At 49.8% G+C, this 12,798-nt stretch overlaps 11 non-coding genes across 11 annotated transcripts; all 11 read left to right on the top strand.

The window, feature by feature from the left end:
- The first annotated feature begins 307 nt into the window (after positions 1 to 307).
- Positions 308 to 426, top strand: LOC124590173. The gene has a single exon (XR_006976399.1). It is a non-coding gene; the product is annotated as a 5S ribosomal RNA (ribosomal RNA).
- Positions 427 to 1,460: 1,034 nt separating this feature from the next.
- On the top strand, positions 1,461 to 1,579 carry LOC124590172. Its single transcript, XR_006976398.1, has one exon. It is a non-coding gene; the product is annotated as a 5S ribosomal RNA (ribosomal RNA).
- A 1,033-nt stretch (positions 1,580 to 2,612) lies between these two features.
- LOC124590171 lies at positions 2,613 to 2,731 on the top strand. Its single transcript, XR_006976397.1, has one exon. It is a non-coding gene; the product is annotated as a 5S ribosomal RNA (ribosomal RNA).
- Positions 2,732 to 3,764: 1,033 nt separating this feature from the next.
- LOC124590170 lies at positions 3,765 to 3,883 on the top strand. The gene has a single exon (XR_006976396.1). It is a non-coding gene; the product is annotated as a 5S ribosomal RNA (ribosomal RNA).
- A 1,033-nt stretch (positions 3,884 to 4,916) lies between these two features.
- On the top strand, positions 4,917 to 5,035 carry LOC124590169. Its single transcript, XR_006976395.1, has one exon. It is a non-coding gene; the product is annotated as a 5S ribosomal RNA (ribosomal RNA).
- Positions 5,036 to 6,069: 1,034 nt separating this feature from the next.
- On the top strand, positions 6,070 to 6,188 carry LOC124590226. Its single transcript, XR_006976450.1, has one exon. It is a non-coding gene; the product is annotated as a 5S ribosomal RNA (ribosomal RNA).
- Positions 6,189 to 7,222: 1,034 nt separating this feature from the next.
- LOC124590225 lies at positions 7,223 to 7,341 on the top strand. Its single transcript, XR_006976449.1, has one exon. It is a non-coding gene; the product is annotated as a 5S ribosomal RNA (ribosomal RNA).
- A 1,033-nt stretch (positions 7,342 to 8,374) lies between these two features.
- Positions 8,375 to 8,493, top strand: LOC124590224. Its single transcript, XR_006976448.1, has one exon. It is a non-coding gene; the product is annotated as a 5S ribosomal RNA (ribosomal RNA).
- Positions 8,494 to 9,526: 1,033 nt separating this feature from the next.
- LOC124590223 lies at positions 9,527 to 9,645 on the top strand. Its single transcript, XR_006976447.1, has one exon. It is a non-coding gene; the product is annotated as a 5S ribosomal RNA (ribosomal RNA).
- Positions 9,646 to 10,679: 1,034 nt separating this feature from the next.
- Positions 10,680 to 10,798, top strand: LOC124590222. Its single transcript, XR_006976446.1, has one exon. It is a non-coding gene; the product is annotated as a 5S ribosomal RNA (ribosomal RNA).
- A 1,033-nt stretch (positions 10,799 to 11,831) lies between these two features.
- Positions 11,832 to 11,950, top strand: LOC124590220. The gene has a single exon (XR_006976444.1). It is a non-coding gene; the product is annotated as a 5S ribosomal RNA (ribosomal RNA).
- Positions 11,951 to 12,798: the final 848 nt, after the last annotated feature.

Genomic DNA, 12,798 nt, shown 5'->3' with positions numbered 1-12,798 from the left:
CTGCTGGCACGTCGGATTGCGGAAGGAAGTGCATACAATTACAATTCTGTTCGTGTTTTATGTTGTAAAGTTGTTAGCTTGTAACGATGTAATGTTAATAAATAAATTCATAAATCTCCAAAAAAAAAAAATACACGAAGCGCGTCCTTCCGGCTCATAAGTTTTGGATCTCAGGATTGCGTTCGCGCTAACGTGACGAATTGTCAATAAAAAAAAATGCGGCTGCTTTCGACCGAAAAGTATGATTTTGTGTGTGTTGGGATAAGAACCGAATGCGAATTCTTCCATGCGCCTACATTACATGGGCGCCAACGGCCATACCATGTTGAATACACCGGTTCTCGTCCGATCACCGAAGTTAAACAACATCGGGCGTGGTTAGTACTTGGATGGGTGACCACCTGGGAACACCACGTGCTGTTGGCTCCCTTTCATTTACTTTTTTTTTTATACCGCCCTCTTTCCATACCACCGTTCTGTTGTGACAAAGATTCTTGCTTAAGCATTTTAATCTACTGTAATGACCATAAGGTGCGAAATTGCAGTAAATATCTCAGTTTGAGGGAGAATGTGCTAACCAAGTTCGCCAGGAAGTCTTTGAAAACGACAAAACAGTACGAATCGGCAGATGTGTTCTGAAATACGTCAGCGCCTGTTGTTGTGTAGCGGTGTACAATTCCTACTTCGATATGTAATTATAAATTTATTCCTTAGTCGACTCGTCTCGTCTCGTCATCTCCTGCAGACGTTTCTTGTGCTTGCGCTGTTATATGGGCCACGACCCGAGCGGCAGCGAGCGGCAGTCGAGCAAAGTCGGGACAAGTCGGGACGGGGACAGGGACAGGGATAGGAAAGGTGCGAATGCACTGCAAATTACGCAAACACCTCGTCTGAGGCGAGGCGAGGCGAGGCGAGGCGAGGCGAGGAAGCTCACATCGCCAGCAGTGGCGCCCTCCAACAAGACTCTGCCACACCCCGCACAGGCCTTACGCCGGTCGGCCGCGCGCCAGCCCTCCTGCGCTGGACACCAGGGACAAGATGCGTCTTCCGCGAGTGTCGAAGGCTGCACGCGCCAAGCGGATGACAGGAGGTGCAACGAGAAGTTGCGCGTCTCACACACACGGCGGCGCGCCCGCTAATTCGGCAGTCGCTCTGCTGGCACGTCGGATTGCGGAAGGAAGTGCATACAATTACAATTCTGTTCGTGTTTTATGTTGTAAAGTTGTTAGCTTGTAACGATGTAATGTTAATAAATAAATTCATAAATCTCCAAAAAAAAAAAAATACACGAAGCGCGTCCTTCCGGCTCATAAGTTTTGGATCTCAGGATTGCGTTCGCGCTAACGTGACGAATTGTCAATAAAAAAAAATGCGGCTGCTTTCGACCGAAAAGTATGATTTTGTGTGTGTTGGGATAAGAACCGAATGCGAATTCTTCCATGCGCCTACATTACATGGGCGCCAACGGCCATACCATGTTGAATACACCGGTTCTCGTCCGATCACCGAAGTTAAACAACATCGGGCGTGGTTAGTACTTGGATGGGTGACCACCTGGGAACACCACGTGCTGTTGGCTCCCTTTCATTTACTTTTTTTTTTATACCGCCCTCTTTCCATACCACCGTTCTGTTGTGACAAAGATTCTTGCTTAAGCATTTTAATCTACTGTAATGACCATAAGGTGCGAAATTGCAGTAAATATCTCAGTTTGAGGGAGAATGTGCTAACCAAGTTCGCCAGGAAGTCTTTGAAAACGACAAAACAGTACGAATCGGCAGATGTGTTCTGAAATACGTCAGCGCCTGTTGTTGTGTAGCGGTGTACAATTCCTACTTCGATATGTAATTATAAATTTATTCCTTAGTCGACTCGTCTCGTCTCGTCATCTCCTGCAGACGTTTCTTGTGCTTGCGCTGTTATATGGGCCACGACCCGAGCGGCAGCGAGCGGCAGTCGAGCAAAGTCGGGACAAGTCGGGACGGGGACAGGGACAGGGATAGGAAAGGTGCGAATGCACTGCAAATTACGCAAACACCTCGTCTGAGGCGAGGCGAGGCGAGGCGAGGCGAGGCGAGGAAGCTCACATCGCCAGCAGTGGCGCCCTCCAACAAGACTCTGCCACACCCCGCACAGGCCTTACGCCGGTCGGCCGCGCGCCAGCCCTCCTGCGCTGGACACCAGGGACAAGATGCGTCTTCCGCGAGTGTCGAAGGCTGCACGCGCCAAGCGGATGACAGGAGGTGCAACGAGAAGTTGCGCGTCTCACACACACGGCGGCGCGCCCGCTAATTCGGCAGTCGCTCTGCTGGCACGTCGGATTGCGGAAGGAAGTGCATACAATTACAATTCTGTTCGTGTTTTATGTTGTAAAGTTGTTAGCTTGTAACGATGTAATGTTAATAAATAAATTCATAAATCTCCAAAAAAAAAAAAATACACGAAGCGCGTCCTTCCGGCTCATAAGTTTTGGATCTCAGGATTGCGTTCGCGCTAACGTGACGAATTGTCAATAAAAAAAATGCGGCTGCTTTCGACCGAAAAGTATGATTTTGTGTGTGTTGGGATAAGAACCGAATGCGAATTCTTCCATGCGCCTACATTACATGGGCGCCAACGGCCATACCATGTTGAATACACCGGTTCTCGTCCGATCACCGAAGTTAAACAACATCGGGCGTGGTTAGTACTTGGATGGGTGACCACCTGGGAACACCACGTGCTGTTGGCTCCCTTTCATTTACTTTTTTTTTTATACCGCCCTCTTTCCATACCACCGTTCTGTTGTGACAAAGATTCTTGCTTAAGCATTTTAATCTACTGTAATGACCATAAGGTGCGAAATTGCAGTAAATATCTCAGTTTGAGGGAGAATGTGCTAACCAAGTTCGCCAGGAAGTCTTTGAAAACGACAAAACAGTACGAATCGGCAGATGTGTTCTGAAATACGTCAGCGCCTGTTGTTGTGTAGCGGTGTACAATTCCTACTTCGATATGTAATTATAAATTTATTCCTTAGTCGACTCGTCTCGTCTCGTCATCTCCTGCAGACGTTTCTTGTGCTTGCGCTGTTATATGGGCCACGACCCGAGCGGCAGCGAGCGGCAGTCGAGCAAAGTCGGGACAAGTCGGGACGGGGACAGGGACAGGGATAGGAAAGGTGCGAATGCACTGCAAATTACGCAAACACCTCGTCTGAGGCGAGGCGAGGCGAGGCGAGGCGAGGCGAGGAAGCTCACATCGCCAGCAGTGGCGCCCTCCAACAAGACTCTGCCACACCCCGCACAGGCCTTACGCCGGTCGGCCGCGCGCCAGCCCTCCTGCGCTGGACACCAGGGACAAGATGCGTCTTCCGCGAGTGTCGAAGGCTGCACGCGCCAAGCGGATGACAGGAGGTGCAACGAGAAGTTGCGCGTCTCACACACACGGCGGCGCGCCCGCTAATTCGGCAGTCGCTCTGCTGGCACGTCGGATTGCGGAAGGAAGTGCATACAATTACAATTCTGTTCGTGTTTTATGTTGTAAAGTTGTTAGCTTGTAACGATGTAATGTTAATAAATAAATTCATAAATCTCCAAAAAAAAAAAATACACGAAGCGCGTCCTTCCGGCTCATAAGTTTTGGATCTCAGGATTGCGTTCGCGCTAACGTGACGAATTGTCAATAAAAAAAAATGCGGCTGCTTTCGACCGAAAAGTATGATTTTGTGTGTGTTGGGATAAGAACCGAATGCGAATTCTTCCATGCGCCTACATTACATGGGCGCCAACGGCCATACCATGTTGAATACACCGGTTCTCGTCCGATCACCGAAGTTAAACAACATCGGGCGTGGTTAGTACTTGGATGGGTGACCACCTGGGAACACCACGTGCTGTTGGCTCCCTTTCATTTACTTTTTTTTTTATACCGCCCTCTTTCCATACCACCGTTCTGTTGTGACAAAGATTCTTGCTTAAGCATTTTAATCTACTGTAATGACCATAAGGTGCGAAATTGCAGTAAATATCTCAGTTTGAGGGAGAATGTGCTAACCAAGTTCGCCAGGAAGTCTTTGAAAACGACAAAACAGTACGAATCGGCAGATGTGTTCTGAAATACGTCAGCGCCTGTTGTTGTGTAGCGGTGTACAATTCCTACTTCGATATGTAATTATAAATTTATTCCTTAGTCGACTCGTCTCGTCTCGTCATCTCCTGCAGACGTTTCTTGTGCTTGCGCTGTTATATGGGCCACGACCCGAGCGGCAGCGAGCGGCAGTCGAGCAAAGTCGGGACAAGTCGGGACGGGGACAGGGACAGGGATAGGAAAGGTGCGAATGCACTGCAAATTACGCAAACACCTCGTCTGAGGCGAGGCGAGGCGAGGCGAGGCGAGGCGAGGAAGCTCACATCGCCAGCAGTGGCGCCCTCCAACAAGACTCTGCCACACCCCGCACAGGCCTTACGCCGGTCGGCCGCGCGCCAGCCCTCCTGCGCTGGACACCAGGGACAAGATGCGTCTTCCGCGAGTGTCGAAGGCTGCACGCGCCAAGCGGATGACAGGAGGTGCAACGAGAAGTTGCGCGTCTCACACACACGGCGGCGCGCCCGCTAATTCGGCAGTCGCTCTGCTGGCACGTCGGATTGCGGAAGGAAGTGCATACAATTACAATTCTGTTCGTGTTTTATGTTGTAAAGTTGTTAGCTTGTAACGATGTAATGTTAATAAATAAATTCATAAATCTCCAAAAAAAAAAAATACACGAAGCGCGTCCTTCCGGCTCATAAGTTTTGGATCTCAGGATTGCGTTCGCGCTAACGTGACGAATTGTCAATAAAAAAAAATGCGGCTGCTTTCGACCGAAAAGTATGATTTTGTGTGTGTTGGGATAAGAACCGAATGCGAATTCTTCCATGCGCCTACATTACATGGGCGCCAACGGCCATACCATGTTGAATACACCGGTTCTCGTCCGATCACCGAAGTTAAACAACATCGGGCGTGGTTAGTACTTGGATGGGTGACCACCTGGGAACACCACGTGCTGTTGGCTCCCTTTCATTTACTTTTTTTTTTATACCGCCCTCTTTCCATACCACCGTTCTGTTGTGACAAAGATTCTTGCTTAAGCATTTTAATCTACTGTAATGACCATAAGGTGCGAAATTGCAGTAAATATCTCAGTTTGAGGGAGAATGTGCTAACCAAGTTCGCCAGGAAGTCTTTGAAAACGACAAAACAGTACGAATCGGCAGATGTGTTCTGAAATACGTCAGCGCCTGTTGTTGTGTAGCGGTGTACAATTCCTACTTCGATATGTAATTATAAATTTATTCCTTAGTCGACTCGTCTCGTCTCGTCATCTCCTGCAGACGTTTCTTGTGCTTGCGCTGTTATATGGGCCACGACCCGAGCGGCAGCGAGCGGCAGTCGAGCAAAGTCGGGACAAGTCGGGACGGGGACAGGGACAGGGATAGGAAAGGTGCGAATGCACTGCAAATTACGCAAACACCTCGTCTGAGGCGAGGCGAGGCGAGGCGAGGCGAGGCGAGGAAGCTCACATCGCCAGCAGTGGCGCCCTCCAACAAGACTCTGCCACACCCCGCACAGGCCTTACGCCGGTCGGCCGCGCGCCAGCCCTCCTGCGCTGGACACCAGGGACAAGATGCGTCTTCCGCGAGTGTCGAAGGCTGCACGCGCCAAGCGGATGACAGGAGGTGCAACGAGAAGTTGCGCGTCTCACACACACGGCGGCGCGCCCGCTAATTCGGCAGTCGCTCTGCTGGCACGTCGGATTGCGGAAGGAAGTGCATACAATTACAATTCTGTTCGTGTTTTATGTTGTAAAGTTGTTAGCTTGTAACGATGTAATGTTAATAAATAAATTCATAAATCTCCAAAAAAAAAAAAATACACGAAGCGCGTCCTTCCGGCTCATAAGTTTTGGATCTCAGGATTGCGTTCGCGCTAACGTGACGAATTGTCAATAAAAAAAAATGCGGCTGCTTTCGACCGAAAAGTATGATTTTGTGTGTGTTGGGATAAGAACCGAATGCGAATTCTTCCATGCGCCTACATTACATGGGCGCCAACGGCCATACCATGTTGAATACACCGGTTCTCGTCCGATCACCGAAGTTAAACAACATCGGGCGTGGTTAGTACTTGGATGGGTGACCACCTGGGAACACCACGTGCTGTTGGCTCCCTTTCATTTACTTTTTTTTTTATACCGCCCTCTTTCCATACCACCGTTCTGTTGTGACAAAGATTCTTGCTTAAGCATTTTAATCTACTGTAATGACCATAAGGTGCGAAATTGCAGTAAATATCTCAGTTTGAGGGAGAATGTGCTAACCAAGTTCGCCAGGAAGTCTTTGAAAACGACAAAACAGTACGAATCGGCAGATGTGTTCTGAAATACGTCAGCGCCTGTTGTTGTGTAGCGGTGTACAATTCCTACTTCGATATGTAATTATAAATTTATTCCTTAGTCGACTCGTCTCGTCTCGTCATCTCCTGCAGACGTTTCTTGTGCTTGCGCTGTTATATGGGCCACGACCCGAGCGGCAGCGAGCGGCAGTCGAGCAAAGTCGGGACAAGTCGGGACGGGGACAGGGACAGGGATAGGAAAGGTGCGAATGCACTGCAAATTACGCAAACACCTCGTCTGAGGCGAGGCGAGGCGAGGCGAGGCGAGGCGAGGAAGCTCACATCGCCAGCAGTGGCGCCCTCCAACAAGACTCTGCCACACCCCGCACAGGCCTTACGCCGGTCGGCCGCGCGCCAGCCCTCCTGCGCTGGACACCAGGGACAAGATGCGTCTTCCGCGAGTGTCGAAGGCTGCACGCGCCAAGCGGATGACAGGAGGTGCAACGAGAAGTTGCGCGTCTCACACACACGGCGGCGCGCCCGCTAATTCGGCAGTCGCTCTGCTGGCACGTCGGATTGCGGAAGGAAGTGCATACAATTACAATTCTGTTCGTGTTTTATGTTGTAAAGTTGTTAGCTTGTAACGATGTAATGTTAATAAATAAATTCATAAATCTCCAAAAAAAAAAAAATACACGAAGCGCGTCCTTCCGGCTCATAAGTTTTGGATCTCAGGATTGCGTTCGCGCTAACGTGACGAATTGTCAATAAAAAAAAATGCGGCTGCTTTCGACCGAAAAGTATGATTTTGTGTGTGTTGGGATAAGAACCGAATGCGAATTCTTCCATGCGCCTACATTACATGGGCGCCAACGGCCATACCATGTTGAATACACCGGTTCTCGTCCGATCACCGAAGTTAAACAACATCGGGCGTGGTTAGTACTTGGATGGGTGACCACCTGGGAACACCACGTGCTGTTGGCTCCCTTTCATTTACTTTTTTTTTTATACCGCCCTCTTTCCATACCACCGTTCTGTTGTGACAAAGATTCTTGCTTAAGCATTTTAATCTACTGTAATGACCATAAGGTGCGAAATTGCAGTAAATATCTCAGTTTGAGGGAGAATGTGCTAACCAAGTTCGCCAGGAAGTCTTTGAAAACGACAAAACAGTACGAATCGGCAGATGTGTTCTGAAATACGTCAGCGCCTGTTGTTGTGTAGCGGTGTACAATTCCTACTTCGATATGTAATTATAAATTTATTCCTTAGTCGACTCGTCTCGTCTCGTCATCTCCTGCAGACGTTTCTTGTGCTTGCGCTGTTATATGGGCCACGACCCGAGCGGCAGCGAGCGGCAGTCGAGCAAAGTCGGGACAAGTCGGGACGGGGACAGGGACAGGGATAGGAAAGGTGCGAATGCACTGCAAATTACGCAAACACCTCGTCTGAGGCGAGGCGAGGCGAGGCGAGGCGAGGCGAGGAAGCTCACATCGCCAGCAGTGGCGCCCTCCAACAAGACTCTGCCACACCCCGCACAGGCCTTACGCCGGTCGGCCGCGCGCCAGCCCTCCTGCGCTGGACACCAGGGACAAGATGCGTCTTCCGCGAGTGTCGAAGGCTGCACGCGCCAAGCGGATGACAGGAGGTGCAACGAGAAGTTGCGCGTCTCACACACACGGCGGCGCGCCCGCTAATTCGGCAGTCGCTCTGCTGGCACGTCGGATTGCGGAAGGAAGTGCATACAATTACAATTCTGTTCGTGTTTTATGTTGTAAAGTTGTTAGCTTGTAACGATGTAATGTTAATAAATAAATTCATAAATCTCCAAAAAAAAAAAATACACGAAGCGCGTCCTTCCGGCTCATAAGTTTTGGATCTCAGGATTGCGTTCGCGCTAACGTGACGAATTGTCAATAAAAAAAAATGCGGCTGCTTTCGACCGAAAAGTATGATTTTGTGTGTGTTGGGATAAGAACCGAATGCGAATTCTTCCATGCGCCTACATTACATGGGCGCCAACGGCCATACCATGTTGAATACACCGGTTCTCGTCCGATCACCGAAGTTAAACAACATCGGGCGTGGTTAGTACTTGGATGGGTGACCACCTGGGAACACCACGTGCTGTTGGCTCCCTTTCATTTACTTTTTTTTTTATACCGCCCTCTTTCCATACCACCGTTCTGTTGTGACAAAGATTCTTGCTTAAGCATTTTAATCTACTGTAATGACCATAAGGTGCGAAATTGCAGTAAATATCTCAGTTTGAGGGAGAATGTGCTAACCAAGTTCGCCAGGAAGTCTTTGAAAACGACAAAACAGTACGAATCGGCAGATGTGTTCTGAAATACGTCAGCGCCTGTTGTTGTGTAGCGGTGTACAATTCCTACTTCGATATGTAATTATAAATTTATTCCTTAGTCGACTCGTCTCGTCTCGTCATCTCCTGCAGACGTTTCTTGTGCTTGCGCTGTTATATGGGCCACGACCCGAGCGGCAGCGAGCGGCAGTCGAGCAAAGTCGGGACAAGTCGGGACGGGGACAGGGACAGGGATAGGAAAGGTGCGAATGCACTGCAAATTACGCAAACACCTCGTCTGAGGCGAGGCGAGGCGAGGCGAGGCGAGGCGAGGAAGCTCACATCGCCAGCAGTGGCGCCCTCCAACAAGACTCTGCCACACCCCGCACAGGCCTTACGCCGGTCGGCCGCGCGCCAGCCCTCCTGCGCTGGACACCAGGGACAAGATGCGTCTTCCGCGAGTGTCGAAGGCTGCACGCGCCAAGCGGATGACAGGAGGTGCAACGAGAAGTTGCGCGTCTCACACACACGGCGGCGCGCCCGCTAATTCGGCAGTCGCTCTGCTGGCACGTCGGATTGCGGAAGGAAGTGCATACAATTACAATTCTGTTCGTGTTTTATGTTGTAAAGTTGTTAGCTTGTAACGATGTAATGTTAATAAATAAATTCATAAATCTCCAAAAAAAAAAAATACACGAAGCGCGTCCTTCCGGCTCATAAGTTTTGGATCTCAGGATTGCGTTCGCGCTAACGTGACGAATTGTCAATAAAAAAAAATGCGGCTGCTTTCGACCGAAAAGTATGATTTTGTGTGTGTTGGGATAAGAACCGAATGCGAATTCTTCCATGCGCCTACATTACATGGGCGCCAACGGCCATACCATGTTGAATACACCGGTTCTCGTCCGATCACCGAAGTTAAACAACATCGGGCGTGGTTAGTACTTGGATGGGTGACCACCTGGGAACACCACGTGCTGTTGGCTCCCTTTCATTTACTTTTTTTTTTATACCGCCCTCTTTCCATACCACCGTTCTGTTGTGACAAAGATTCTTGCTTAAGCATTTTAATCTACTGTAATGACCATAAGGTGCGAAATTGCAGTAAATATCTCAGTTTGAGGGAGAATGTGCTAACCAAGTTCGCCAGGAAGTCTTTGAAAACGACAAAACAGTACGAATCGGCAGATGTGTTCTGAAATACGTCAGCGCCTGTTGTTGTGTAGCGGTGTACAATTCCTACTTCGATATGTAATTATAAATTTATTCCTTAGTCGACTCGTCTCGTCTCGTCATCTCCTGCAGACGTTTCTTGTGCTTGCGCTGTTATATGGGCCACGACCCGAGCGGCAGCGAGCGGCAGTCGAGCAAAGTCGGGACAAGTCGGGACGGGGACAGGGACAGGGATAGGAAAGGTGCGAATGCACTGCAAATTACGCAAACACCTCGTCTGAGGCGAGGCGAGGCGAGGCGAGGCGAGGCGAGGAAGCTCACATCGCCAGCAGTGGCGCCCTCCAACAAGACTCTGCCACACCCCGCACAGGCCTTACGCCGGTCGGCCGCGCGCCAGCCCTCCTGCGCTGGACACCAGGGACAAGATGCGTCTTCCGCGAGTGTCGAAGGCTGCACGCGCCAAGCGGATGACAGGAGGTGCAACGAGAAGTTGCGCGTCTCACACACACGGCGGCGCGCCCGCTAATTCGGCAGTCGCTCTGCTGGCACGTCGGATTGCGGAAGGAAGTGCATACAATTACAATTCTGTTCGTGTTTTATGTTGTAAAGTTGTTAGCTTGTAACGATGTAATGTTAATAAATAAATTCATAAATCTCCAAAAAAAAAAAAATACACGAAGCGCGTCCTTCCGGCTCATAAGTTTTGGATCTCAGGATTGCGTTCGCGCTAACGTGACGAATTGTCAATAAAAAAAAATGCGGCTGCTTTCGACCGAAAAGTATGATTTTGTGTGTGTTGGGATAAGAACCGAATGCGAATTCTTCCATGCGCCTACATTACATGGGCGCCAACGGCCATACCATGTTGAATACACCGGTTCTCGTCCGATCACCGAAGTTAAACAACATCGGGCGTGGTTAGTACTTGGATGGGTGACCACCTGGGAACACCACGTGCTGTTGGCTCCCTTTCATTTACTTTTTTTTTTATACCGCCCTCTTTCCATACCACCGTTCTGTTGTGACAAAGATTCTTGCTTAAGCATTTTAATCTACTGTAATGACCATAAGGTGCGAAATTGCAGTAAATATCTCAGTTTGAGGGAGAATGTGCTAACCAAGTTCGCCAGGAAGTCTTTGAAAACGACAAAACAGTACGAATCGGCAGATGTGTTCTGAAATACGTCAGCGCCTGTTGTTGTGTAGCGGTGTACAATTCCTACTTCGATATGTAATTATAAATTTATTCCTTAGTCGACTCGTCTCGTCTCGTCATCTCCTGCAGACGTTTCTTGTGCTTGCGCTGTTATATGGGCCACGACCCGAGCGGCAGCGAGCGGCAGTCGAGCAAAGTCGGGACAAGTCGGGACGGGGACAGGGACAGGGATAGGAAAGGTGCGAATGCACTGCAAATTACGCAAACACCTCGTCTGAGGCGAGGCGAGGCGAGGCGAGGCGAGGCGAGGAAGCTCACATCGCCAGCAGTGGCGCCCTCCAACAAGACTCTGCCACACCCCGCACAGGCCTTACGCCGGTCGGCCGCGCGCCAGCCCTCCTGCGCTGGACACCAGGGACAAGATGCGTCTTCCGCGAGTGTCGAAGGCTGCACGCGCCAAGCGGATGACAGGAGGTGCAACGAGAAGTTGCGCGTCTCACACACACGGCGGCGCGCCCGCTAATTCGGCAGTCGCTCTGCTGGCACGTCGGATTGCGGAAGGAAGTGCATACAATTACAATTCTGTTCGTGTTTTATGTTGTAAAGTTGTTAGCTTGTAACGATGTAATGTTAATAAATAAATTCATAAATCTCCAAAAAAAAAAAATACACGAAGCGCGTCCTTCCGGCTCATAAGTTTTGGATCTCAGGATTGCGTTCGCGCTAACGTGACGAATTGTCAATAAAAAAAAATGCGGCTGCTTTCGACCGAAAAGTATGATTTTGTGTGTGTTGGGATAAGAACCGAATGCGAATTCTTCCATGCGCCTACATTACATGGGCGCCAACGGCCATACCATGTTGAATACACCGGTTCTCGTCCGATCACCGAAGTTAAACAACATCGGGCGTGGTTAGTACTTGGATGGGTGACCACCTGGGAACACCACGTGCTGTTGGCTCCCTTTCATTTACTTTTTTTTTTATACCGCCCTCTTTCCATACCACCGTTCTGTTGTGACAAAGATTCTTGCTTAAGCATTTTAATCTACTGTAATGACCATAAGGTGCGAAATTGCAGTAAATATCTCAGTTTGAGGGAGAATGTGCTAACCAAGTTCGCCAGGAAGTCTTTGAAAACGACAAAACAGTACGAATCGGCAGATGTGTTCTGAAATACGTCAGCGCCTGTTGTTGTGTAGCGGTGTACAATTCCTACTTCGATATGTAATTATAAATTTATTCCTTAGTCGACTCGTCTCGTCTCGTCATCTCCTGCAGACGTTTCTTGTGCTTGCGCTGTTATATGGGCCACGACCCGAGCGGCAGCGAGCGGCAGTCGAGCAAAGTCGGGACAAGTCGGGACGGGGACAGGGACAGGGATAGGAAAGGTGCGAATGCACTGCAAATTACGCAAACACCTCGTCTGAGGCGAGGCGAGGCGAGGCGAGGCGAGGCGAGGAAGCTCACATCGCCAGCAGTGGCGCCCTCCAACAAGACTCTGCCACACCCCGCACAGGCCTTACGCCGGTCGGCCGCGCGCCAGCCCTCCTGCGCTGGACACCAGGGACAAGATGCGTCTTCCGCGAGTGTCGAAGGCTGCACGCGCCAAGCGGATGACAGGAGGTGCAACGAGAAGTTGCGCGTCTCACACACACGGCGGCGCGCCCGCTAATTCGGCAGTCGCTCTGCTGGCACGTCGGATTGCGGAAGGAAGTGCATACAATTACAATTCTGTTCGTGTTTTATGTTGTAAAGTTGTTAGCTTGTAACGATGTAATGTTAATAAATAAATTCATAAATCTCCAAA

The sequence above is a fragment of the Schistocerca americana genome, unplaced genomic scaffold, assembly GCF_021461395.2.
Source record: "Schistocerca americana isolate TAMUIC-IGC-003095 unplaced genomic scaffold, iqSchAmer2.1 HiC_scaffold_748, whole genome shotgun sequence".
Lineage (NCBI taxonomy): Eukaryota > Metazoa > Arthropoda > Insecta > Orthoptera > Acrididae > Schistocerca > Schistocerca americana.
Note: the sequence above shows the minus strand (reverse complement) of the source record. Positions and strands in the feature narration are given on the sequence as shown.